Below are 7,971 nucleotides of genomic sequence, written 5' to 3' on the forward strand. Positions count from 1 at the left end.
TCTCCCCCCCATCCCCATCTTAAGTCCTTGAAGAGCCATTTCAACTCTACACTGTTCTGTTTAGAGTTCCTGACCTTATATCACCAATTACTAGCTACTGAGTCCTCGTTGCTTCTAGAAAATGCTTCCTTATCAAGCTATTATCCCACTTTCCACAGCAGCTCCTCCAAATCTTCTTATATCTCCTTAAATAACCATGACTCCTCTCCCCCCCCCCCTCTCTCAGTTGAGAACTTTATCTCATATTTTACAGAAAATATTGAGGTCATTCACTGGGAGCTCTCTCTCTTGTCCCTCTTCTGTATCTCATATCATTCAAATGCCTTTTGCCATTATCTCCTCTTTCTCCCATGTCTCATGAAAAGGTGACCTTACTCCTTATCAAGACTAACTCCTCTACCTAAGCAAGTGCTCCCATTTCCTCCAACAGAGTGCTTCTTCCATCATCCAAATTCTATCACTTAGTTTCTATCTCTACCTGTCTATTGACTCATTCTCTATAGTCTATAAACATGACCATGTCACTTTTATCCTCAACCTTTGTTTGATCATTCTGTCCCTGCTAATTGCTGTTCTTACATCTCTTCTCCTAAGCTCCTTGAAAAGGATATCTTACAATAGGTGCCTCCACTTTCTCTCCTCTCAATTTTTTCTCCTCTCCCAATCTGGCTTCTGACCTCTTCATTCCACCAAAATGGCTTTCTCTAAAGTTATCAGTGAAACCCACTGTCTTTTTCTGTTCCTCATTCTTCTCAATTTCTCAGCAATCTGACAGTGATGGTCAACAATCTTTTCTCTCTACATTTTTGGGATGTCATTTTCTCCTGGGTCACTTCCTACCTATGTAATACTTCTCAGTCTCCTTTTTTGGATCCTCATCCATATAATGCCCTCCAACCACGGATGTGGTACTGAATTCTATAGAGGGGTTCTCTTTTCTTTCTCCTCTATCTTATTTGGTGATCTCATCAAGAGATGAAATCTTCATCAGATATGGGTCCTCATCAGGATCCATGTATTTAATTATCATCTCTATGCTAAATGACTCTCCATTCTACCTATTCTGCCCTAATCTCTCTGCTGATCTTCAATCCTCCCCCTCCAACTGCCTTTCAAATGTTTCAAACTGGATGTCTGATCTCAAAATGTTAGGCTCAACATATTCAATGGAAATCATTATCTTTCTCCCTAAATCCTTCTCCACTCTTATCTCCCCTTATTTTCTTATATTTATTTATTTTTTTTTTTTGCTGGGGCAATTGTCCAGGGTCACACAGCTAGGAAGTGTTAAGTGTCTGAGATCATATTTGAACTCAGTTCCTCCTGACTTCAGGACTGGTGCTCTATCTACTGCACCACTTAGCTGTCTCTTCTCCCCTTATTAATGGAGAGAGCAGCACCATCTTCCCAAGAGCTTAGACTAGCAGCCTAGGTGTCATCTTCAATTCCGGATTATCTCTTACCTGCCCCCCTTCTCATTTCCAATCATTTGCCAACTTCACCATTGCAACTTCTCTCAAAATGCCTTCTCTGCTCTGACACTGCCACTATTTTGATGCAGGACTATTGTAATACCTGTTGATGGGACTGCTTGCCTTAAATCTCTCTCTCTCTCCAACCCATCCTCCATTCAGCCGCCAAAGTGATTTTCCTGAAATGCAGGTCTGATCACATCACCTTCCTCTCCCCCAACTCAATAAATTCCAGTGAGTCCTCATTGTCTTCAGGATAAAATACAAAACAGTCTGTTTCATATTTAAAGCCCTTCATAATCTAGCCCCTTCCTATCTTTCCATTCTTACACTTTACTCCTCACCAAATATTCTTCATTCAGTTCTGACCTCCTGGCTATTTCATAAACAAGACATGCATCTCAAGATATCATCTTGGGCATTTTCTCTGGTTGACTTCTATATCTAGAAGGCTCTCCTTTCTCATCTCCTTTCCTGGATTCTCATAAGCCCCAACTAAAAACCTGTCTTTTATAGGTAACAGATCTTTAATTCTAGTGCCTTGCCTCTTTTAATTATTTTCTATTTATCCCATATATAGCTTGATTGTACATACTTACATACTTATTTTCTTCTGTTAGATTGTAAGCTACTTGAGGGTAAGAACTGTCTTTTGCATCTCTTTGTATTCCCAGCACTAGCACAGTGCCTGGCATATAACAGGTCCTCAATAAATGTTTATTGATTAATTGTCTGACCCTAGTCAAAGCTGACCTCTCTTTTTTCTGGACTTCTACTGTGCTATGAGTCAGAATCATAAAGTTCAATACTTAATTATCCTCTCAATGTTTCACATATATTATTCCCTTGGTTTCTGCTCCCTAAGCATGGACTCTTTCCAGAACTCTGTCCTTGGCTCTCTTCTCTTCTATATTCTTTCCTTTGGTGATCTCATTTACTCCTGAGGCTTCAATAATCAAATCTGTGATTTATACATCCATCTGTTCTCTCCTCTGAGTTTCAGTTCTACATTTCCATGTGTCTCCTGTATGTTTCCACTTTCACATCTTTTTGGTACCTCAAAATTCATGTTCATTATTTCCCCATTTCCAAACCTGTCATTCTTCCCAACTTTTGATAAACAATAGTATTTTATTTTTCCAAATACTTGCAAAGATAGTTTTCAACATTTACCTTTGTAAAACCTTGTGTTCCAAATTGTTCTCCCCTTTTTCCACCATCTCTCTAAGAGAGCAAAAAATCCTATATAGGTTAAATACATTCAATTCTCTTAAACACATCTCTATATTTGTCATGCTGCATAAGAAAAATCAGATCAAAATGGGGAAAAGACACAACAAACACACACACATACAAGCAAACAAACAACAGCAACAAAAAAGTGAAAATACTATGCTATGATCCACATTCTATCTCCATAGTTCTCTCTCTGGATGAGGATGGCACTTTCCATCACAAGTCCATTGAAATTGCTTTGAATTATTTCACTGTTGAAGAGATCGAAGTCCATTACAGCTGATCATCACATCATCTTCTTGTTGCTGTGTACAATGTTCTCTTGGTTTTGTTCACTTTACTTAGCATCAGTTCATGTAAGTATTTCTGGACTTTTCTGAAATCAATCTGCTCATCACTTTTTGTAGTGAAAGGGGTGATAGAAACATTTCTGCACATGTGGGTCCTTTTTCTCTTTTTTTATGCTTTCTTTGGGATACAGACCCAGTAGAGACACTGCTGAATCAAAGGGTATGCGAAGTTTTATAGTCCTTTGGGTATAGTTCTAAATTGTTCTCCAGAATGCACCAACAATGTAATAGTGTTCCAGTTTCCCTTCATTTTCACCAAAAATTCATTCTTCCCAACTTTCTTACTGATGTTGATGGCATTACCATTTCTGTCACATGGTCTCAAAATGTTGTATTCTTTCTTCTCTTTTATTCAAACACACCTAGTCAATTGCCAAACTCTGTTGCTTCTTCTTTGTTTTTATCTCTTTCATTTATTCCTTCATTTTTCAACTCACACAACCATCTCTATCATTCAAACCTTTGTTATTGCTTACCTAGGTTAAGATGAACCTTCCAAATGGTTTCCTAGTCCTTCCCAGGTTGCCATAATAATCTTTCTAACTCACAGTATGATTGTGCCATGCCCCTAGCCATGAACCTTCTTCATTGGTATCTCATTAATTTTAGGATAAAATACAAACTCCTGAATTTAGCCTTCAAGACCTTCTGCCATCTTGTTTTAGACTATTCCACATTATTACATTATACTAAGTGACTTGCCCAAAATATGTATTCTTCAGTATATGTTGGTTAAACTGGACTATTCTCCTTCCCTCTTTCTTCTCCTTTCCCCTCCCTCCTTCCTTCCTTCTCCCCTCCCTTCCTCCCTATCTCCCTTCTTTCCTCCCTCTTTCTCTCCTTTCGTCCTTCCCTTCCATCTTACTTCCCTCCCTCCCTCTCTTCCAATCTTCCTCCCCTTTCTCCCTCTTTCCTTTCTTATCTCCCTTCCTCTTTCCCTCCCTCATTCCTTTCCTCCTTTCATCCCTCCCTCTCTCCCTCCCTCTTTCTCTCCCTCCCTTCCTTCCTTCCTTTCTTTCTTTCCTTCCCTTCCTCTCTTCCCTCCCTCCCCTTTCCTCCCTCCTCCTTTCTTCCCTTCCTTCCTTCTTTCCTTCCCTCCCTCCCTTCTATTCCTCCCTCCCTTCCATCCTTCCTTCCTTCTTTCCCATCCTCCTCCCTCTTTCCTTTATCCTCTTCCCTGAATTTACAAAACAAGTTAGTAAAGGTATGCTTATTTGCATTGTAGAAAGATTCTTAGCTCTCATTGTAAAGTTCCTTTAAATAACAAGCTTTCTGAATATTCTTAAATACTTAGTTAAAAAACTATTGACAGAACTTTTCCAAAATATATTTATACAAAGGCAAAGTACACTTATAAACACATTCATTATGTTATTATAATTTTTGCTTTTAGTAATTAATAATGGTTGGTTATTGTCCTTTTTTCTTGAAGAGGACCAAAATGATATAACTATGTTGGAGTTACAGTATGTCCAACTGTGGTTAATCAGACTAATATAAATTCAGAATGTTCTGCCACAGATCAGACACAAATAGTCCCTATGAACATTTGGGGTGACTTCTCTAACTTTGTGCATCTTGTGTTTCTTCTGAACTAATTCAATTCTGCCTTGCTTATAGAACACAGCATCTTCTCTGACCCCATACTGGACTGTCCTGTGCCAGGGTCTCCCATGTCATACAATTAATTCTAAAGTTCTTAAGTGAGACCTTGGGAGTGATTTTGTATCACTTTTTCTGACCACCTTGTGAGTTCTCTATAAAACAATTTTTGGAGGGGCAAGTGTACATTTGGCGTTCGAACAATGTGACCAGCTCAATGGAGTTGTGCTCTCTGCAGTAGAGTTGGAATGCTTGGTGGTTTAGTTTGAAAAAGGACCTCAGTGTCTGGGATCTTGTCTTGCCAGGTGACCTTCAGAATCTTCCTAAGACAATTCAAATGGAAACAACTCAGTTTCCTGGTATGGCGCTCACTGACTTGCTGCCTAGGTTTCACAAGTATACAACAATGAGATCAGCACAACAGCCCTGTAATACCTTCACTCTGGTAATCAGTCTAATAATAGGTTTGTATCCCACTGCTGACACAGGATTAATGATGATGATACAGAAGCTTACAATCTAGGAGTCATTCTGTGTTCTGTCACTCTCTCTCATTCCCCATTTCCAATCTATTGTCAAGGCCTTTTACTTTTACCTTTGCAACATCTCTTTAATATATCCTCTTTTCTCCTCTAGCACTGCTTCCACTCCATTGCAGGGCCTCATTATCTCACTTGTAGGTTATTACAATAGTTTGCTGGTCTACCCAACTCACTCTTTTTCCACTTTAATCTATCCTCCATCAGTCATCAAAGTGATTTTCTTAAAGCACAGGTTTGATCAAGTCACTATTACCCTACCACTCAGTAAACTCCAATAATTTCCTATTGCTTCCAGGATCAAAAACAAACTGTTCTTTTTGGTATTCAAAACTCTTTATAACTTAGACCTGCCCTATCTTTCCAATAATCTTATACTTTATTCCTAAGTACTAACTTTTCTTTTTTCTTTTTTAAAAAATATTTATTTATTTATTTTTGAGGTAATAGAGGCCAGATTTGAATGAGACCTGGGGAAAAGGGAGGAATTTATTTATTTATTTTTTAAAAACATGGTAAAAATATATGTAAATCCGATATAGTCATACATATTTATACAATTATCTTGCTGCACAAAAAGAATCAGATTAAAAAGGAAAAAAATGAGAAACAAAAGAAAATTCAAGCAAACAACAACAAAATAAGTGAAAATGCTATGTTGTGATCCACACTCAGTTCCCATAGTCCTATCTCTGGGGATAGATGGTTCTCATCAGCACAAGATTATTGGAATTGGCCTGGATCATCTCATCGTTGAAGAGAGCCACGTCCACCAGAATTGATCATTGTATAATCTTCCTGTTGCCATAAACAATGATTTGATTCTGCTCATTTCACTCAGCGTCAGTTCTCCAGGTCTCAATGTATTCATCCTGCTGGTCATTTCTTACAGAACAATAATATTCCATAACATTCATATACCACAATTTACCCAACCATTCTCCAATTGATGGGCATCCACTCAGTTTCCAGTTTCTGGCCACTACAAACAGGGCTGCCACAAACATTCTTGCACATCTGGGTCCCTTTCCCTTCTTTAAGATTTCTTTGGGATATAAGTAGAAACACTGCTGGATCAAAGGGTATGCACAGTTTGATAACTTTTTGAGCCTAGTTCCAAACTGTTCTCCAGAATGACTGGATCTGTTCCACCAACAATGTATTTGTAGTACTAACTTTTCTACCCAGTGGCACTGGCCTTCTTGCTATTCCATGAACAATTCCTTCCCACTCTCTCTTGGTTCTGGCCATTATTTCTGGCTGTTTCTGGAATTCCTCCTGGAATTCTTTCCCTTCTCCTCTCTGACAATTGACCTTCCTGGCTTTCTTTAAGTCCCCATCTTTAAATCCTACCTTCTATGGAAAGCTTTTTTTCAGCCCTCTTAATTCTATTGCATTAATTGTATTGATCATTTCCTATTTATCCTGTGTATGACTCATTTGTATACATTTGTTTGTCATTTCCCTGCATTGGATTCTGAACTTTTTGAGGATAGGAATTGTCTTTTGCCTCCTTTTGTAAGTCTAGTGCTTGGCAGAGTGACTGGAATACAGTAAGCCTTTAATAAGTGTTTATTGATTTACTGGTTGAGAGGCATGATGGTATGATATGAAGAATGTTGGTTTTGGAGTGAGAAAAGTCAGGTGTGCTCCTGTCTCTGTCACACATTGCCTGTGATCTTGGGAAGGTAATTTAATCTCTCTGGGGCTCAGTTTCCTCATGTACAAAATGAAAGGATTGCATTAAATAACTTCTAAGGTCAGGCATCTTTTAGTTGTAAAACTATAAAACATCATCATTATCACATTAATAGTTATATTATTTTTATCACTTTTTAAAATTTTCAAATAATTTGCTCATGTAATCTTTAAAGGATTAATTCTTTATATCTTTTGTTTTTATCTAATCTACATTTCTACTGAATCCATCTTTCTTCCTCTTTTTGGGGGGAGTCTTCTCTTATAATAAAGAATTTTTTTTGAAAAGAAGAAAAAATATTCCATACAACTGACCAATATATTAAAAAAATCTTATATACATAATTCCAAACTCATGGATACTCTTCTCTTCCCTATTCTTCCCATTTCTGCAAAGGGGTTGAGGATGTTATGAGGTTTTTAGATTTCTTTTTATTAATCTTTTTGTATCATTTTTAATATTTTGCATATTTTGTTAGAATATCTTGTTAACCAAAGCCTGTTTCTTGTTGATATTAATCTCATTTGGCTAAAACTTAATTAACAGAATGATAGTATTAAGGAAGATATCTTCCTAAAATAAGAAGCCAAGAGGAGAAGAGCATATAGCATCTACAAAAATTTCTAAATCCTCCCAAAGTGATTTAGCTAATTATGTGGAAGAATTTCCCCAACACAATCCTTGTGACATATAACTCTCTTCCCCTCAATTAGCCCCTTATGACTTCTTTAAAATATGACCTTGTAATTTCATATACATACATACACACATACATAATGCACATCTTATATATGCTATTATAATTTATATACACATGCATATATTATGCTATTATATCATACATTGTATATATATATACACTTATCTTTTCAATGTAGAAGACAAGTTGCTTGAACGCAGATACTAGTTTTCCTTTTATCTTTGCATTGTCCGGTGTTTTGCCCAGAGTAAGCAAAACTTGATTTAAACTTTATTTAAAACTTGATTATTTCTAAAATGACCCTTTCCACCATCTAGATTAATGGTTTTCTCAAAAGACTTTGCTCTAAAAGAGTGAATCCAAACCTGATAGT

This window comes from Sarcophilus harrisii, chromosome 4 (genome assembly GCF_902635505.1).
Source record: "Sarcophilus harrisii chromosome 4, mSarHar1.11, whole genome shotgun sequence".
Lineage (NCBI taxonomy): Eukaryota > Metazoa > Chordata > Mammalia > Dasyuromorphia > Dasyuridae > Sarcophilus > Sarcophilus harrisii.